The sequence below is a fragment of the Archocentrus centrarchus genome, chromosome 21, assembly GCF_007364275.1.
Source record: "Archocentrus centrarchus isolate MPI-CPG fArcCen1 chromosome 21, fArcCen1, whole genome shotgun sequence".
NCBI lineage: Eukaryota > Metazoa > Chordata > Actinopteri > Cichliformes > Cichlidae > Archocentrus > Archocentrus centrarchus.
Window position 1 is genome coordinate 23,925,956 of NC_044366.1, and position 4,865 is coordinate 23,930,820.

Genomic DNA, 4,865 nt, shown 5'->3' on the forward strand with positions numbered 1-4,865 from the left:
TCTGAAGTCTGAAGCAGTGAGCACTAACCCACAGAGCCGCTCTGACTTTGACACACAGTGTGTGGTATTGCAGGTGGATAGTGCTCTGTTAACCCCCCAGCAATGCTGAGTCAAACCTTTCTGGTGGAAATCCACCTTTGCAGTGCTGATTCTTTTTTTTTTTTCTACAATCGATTAATTTTCACAACTGAATGACTCATTTATTTTACCATTTAATTATATAATCTAATTTAAAATATTTGATGTGAAATTGTTGATATCCCCACTCTCTATCACTATCCCCATGTAGCTCATCTGGACATATTAATCAAAACATGAAAACAAATTAATCAAAAGATGCACATGAATTGTTAAAAAAAAATGTCTCCCGTGCACATACATTACTTGCTCAATGTGGTAAAATGTGGACTCTGACAGACTCTGTGCATTCCTATAAATTAAAGCTACCTCATGTGCATGCCTTTGGATTGTGGAAGGATGCAGAAAAAGCAAAGGGGCACGGGAAGGACATGCAAATTTTGTCCACAGAATGTCAGTCTAAACCTTCTTCCTGTGCAGCAACAAATATAAACATTTACCATTTTGGCACCCCCATTTCAGATTTATTCATTTCTAATTACACAGCGCCAATCAAAATGACTGCTATACTTTCCTTTGTTTTGAGATGAGGTGAGATATTGCAAGATGAAATAAGGGATATTAAAGAAGGTCAGTACTGTATGTCTGCCTTCTTTCCCTACACTAGCCACATCTCTGTGGGCTCTAATAACACATTGTCACTCCACTACAGTTATGAAGTGGCCCTTAGGGGGTGACATCATCTGTCCTTCAAAATATGTTGTTTGCTTATTGTGCCCGTTGACGTAAAAATGAAAATAAAGTCATAAAATACCAGACAGACAGATGGACAGAGAAATATAAAAGTTTGGATAGGCTCAAATCTGGGACTTCAAAGAGCTTTTTTCATCACCAGCTTTAATGAAGCCTTCTCAGAAGGGAGTGAGCAGTGAGACTTGCTTTATTAAAGCACAGTCACTAAGGGCCCCCTATGGACCCACATAACAAAGTGTGTCATTAAAAATTAACTTTGGGTGGAAGAGACTTAGTCACAGAGGAGAGAAGTAGCGCCAAATCAGCCAGGTCTAAATCTCTGAGGCCTGGGGAGTGACCATGGGATGGCAGAGGTAAAGTTCTAGGTTTAGGGTGCATGAAAATCCCAAATCATACTGAAATTAACAAAGCCTTGTACAGTAAAGAGATTAAATTAGAAAAAAGACTAACAGGTTATTAGACAGTTAACTATACCATCTAGATCAGATGAAAACAGAGTTAGAAATAACCAAAGAACAAACAGGAAGTGCAACTGATAGTATGAAATCTGGAAAATGATCAGGGTCGGATGGTTTTCCAGTTGATTTGCATGAAAATATTAAAATTAAATTGTTACCACTGTGGAAACATTTCTAGAAGCCTCTCCGTCATTGCGCAGTCAGAGCCTTCCACTTCCTATGAATGGTGCTCTAATTATATTACTCCCAAAACTTTCTATCAGATGTGAGACTATGATTCTAATAAACTTGCTGAGTTCGGATCTTGAAATAATATGCACAATTTTAGCAAAAACAATACAAATTGTTGAAACTGGCAATTGTTGACAAAGACCAGAAGTGATTTTTTTTTTTTTTTTTTTAAGGGTAAAGCAGGGTTTTCAAAATGCTAGAAGAGTCCTAAATATTCTGAATGAAAGTCAGATACAGCACTCCTGTCTTTAGACACAGATGGCTTGGTTTATTCAGTGTGTTGGAAAGGTTTGTGTTTGGAAAACTTTCAGAAAACGGGTTCATCTGATTCATAAAAAGCCAAGTGCAGAAATTTTTTTTGACAAACAGGAATATTTCACACCCAAATTCTATTTGAAGAGGCTGCCACCATGGTTGCCATCTGTCAGCACTGCTGTTTACATCTTCACCAAATCTACAGAATAACGGTGGGCTGGACTGAGCATAAGCTACCATTATATGCTGATGATGCCAGTTTTTTGCTTAACTTCTAGTACTAGTACTAGTACTTCCTAGTGAACATGAAAGAAGGACCTGACTTGTGTTACTGTTTAATATCATATAACAATTCCTATAGAAATGTTGTCAAAGACACAGCAGGTTGTTTGTTCTAATTATGGACCTGTGGTGGGTGGAATCACAAAATCTAACTGTTTCACTGACGCGTTATAAAAGTTACTTCATCCAAAACTACATTTTCATATGTATTTATACTATGACACCGGAAAAACACTGCAAATGCTGGCTGGTAAGCATATTATTAAAATTAGGCATGTGGAGTATTAAAAATAATCAGGCTCTTTGTTTCAATAAAACTCTCTATGGAGAAAGCAGGTTTTCAGCCCAGGAAGACCAGATGCTACATTTAACTTTGGGCCCATAAGGGCTTTAAAAGATGACTGTGATATTATGATGTTCTTTGAAGAATTGAGGTACAAATTTGCTGTAATTTGTTTTGTTTTGTTTTTTTTTAATTTCCAAAACTATCATGTCTCCCAGTGCCCTGTCTCACCTTCTCGCACTCCTCCTGTCTTCTTGCACTCCTCTGACCTAATCTGTATGGGTAGTACTTACCTGCCTACAAGATCGCCCCGAGGTGAGTCCTACCTGTCCTACTCTGACTGACACACCTGCCTTTCATCTTCTTCTTTGCCTTTGTGGTATTTTTCCCCTTTACTTACCCTGGTCTCTCATCTCCCTGCTTCAGGTCCCCAGTCTGTCAGCCTGTCATCTGTCTGCAAGCCCACTCTTCATCCTCAGGAGTTAAATTTAACTCATGCTCACCTCTCAGGAAAAAAACATACCTGCCTTTCCACCTTCCACCACTTGCCTCATGGAGAAAGGAGATTCCATTATACTCACTTGTGCAAACTGACACTTTTATAGGGCTTTCTGGATTATTCGCTTTGTGTTAGCATGCTGTCTGCCCAGAAGCTTAAAAAGAGTCAGTGTCTTGTTAGCAGAAGTGGAGTTGTTTCTTTCCAGAATCGTGTTTGCATTTCACCATCACCTTTTTGTCCCTCGATGCAGTGAAAATAAAAATAATGGTCACATTTCCATTCTTCAAAAGCTGGAGACTGCTACACCATTTTCCTCCTCCTTCCATATGAATTGAAATCAGTTGATTGTAGCAGGGCCATGTCCAGAAGGGGGGCATGAGGTGGCACCAGCTATGCCTGAAATATGCCTGAAATCCCCACCCACCACCCCACCAAGGACACATTTAATTTACTTTTAATTTAAGTATTTCTATGTTTTGCTACTTTCAGCTTCTACCCTGTTTTGGATGCAAATATTGTTCTTTCTACTCCATTTATTTTAAAGCTTTAGTTACTTATTATTTGGCAGATAAATTGCATTATTATAGATCATACAAACCAGCAATACATTAAGTATTTAAAATCATCAACAGCCGCAAAGTTACAGTAATATACACATCAAAGAATTCATAATTATGATCCAAGAACATCATGTATATGATTCTGAAGGTCCCTTCTACATATTGAGCATGTTTATTTTACATACTTTAAGTATATTTTGATTGTACAACTTCTTCACCAATAAGTTACTTCTGTGGGAATATAAATTTTACTTAAGTGGAAGTACTTTTTTCCAACTTTGCAAAACAATTATCCAACTCAAAGTTATGTTTAAAGTCTTGTGCAGCACTATTTTCACATAATAAAAGTGCAATGGGACACAGGGCCTGAAAATCATGCGCAATATTTTCTACGGTTTCTACACTGATTTTTAGTTCTAATTTAACATTCTGATGTCCTGTGGACCCCTGCTTTGTTCTTGATCCCCTCCTTGTCCCACCCCTTTAAAAAAAATCCTGGAAATGCCTCTGAGTGGAAGTAGTTATGGTGCACAGTAAAAAAAAAAAAAAAAAATCAGGTTTGATGATTTTTTTTTTTTTTGTCCTTTCTCTCCATCCATCAGATAACTGGAGAACCTCTGTAACGCAAGTAACAATGTAATTGTAACTGTGCTGCGACTGAATTAGTAATGTGTTACATTACAGAAAAATGTAACACAAGCGTCACATTAATGTGTTATTCTGTAACTCGTTGCACTCGTTTTGTACAATAGTTGGTTTGTATTCCCTGTAGATTATTTAAAAAAAAAAAAAACTTCATTTTAAGCTGGTTAGCTTACAATATTAGATACAGGTTGCAGTACTGGTTCTTAATGATGTAGAGAGAACTTTGAAATAAAGTGTAGCTGCTAGTAATTGCTCTCTATTGCTGTGCAGACTTGTACTGCTGTTCCTGCCAAAATGAACACCTGGCTCTTGGCTTGATGCTGAAATAATGAAGGAGGGGAAAAAAGACTGCAGCTGTTTAAAAATTGTATTTAGCACCTAAATTGATAAATATCTTCTACAGGCTATGCTGAAATTGATAGGACAAATTATTGGATGTGTCTACTTTCTTTTCTTCCATTGTGAAGCCAGTGTATTTTTCTTTTCCGACATTTCGACAATGGAAGGAAAAATCCGCAGAGTGATTAGAAGACTAAATGAATGACATCAGTAAGCTGAGGGAGTGGTGTTATTTAGAGTGGTGTAGTCTAATTGAACCACAGTAGATGGGGGCTAGATAAGGGTGGTGGAAAGGTGGCAAAAACAGTACACTGGGGCAAAGTGCCCATTGTAGACTCTTTACAATCTCAAATCTCCTGCATCACTAACACAGGAATTACAATACAATCAGGAGAACAACAGAGGTTATCATCATTTTCACAGCAGCGCCATTTTTCTTCTATTGTTTGGATACACACTGAATAATATTTGAAGGAAAACAG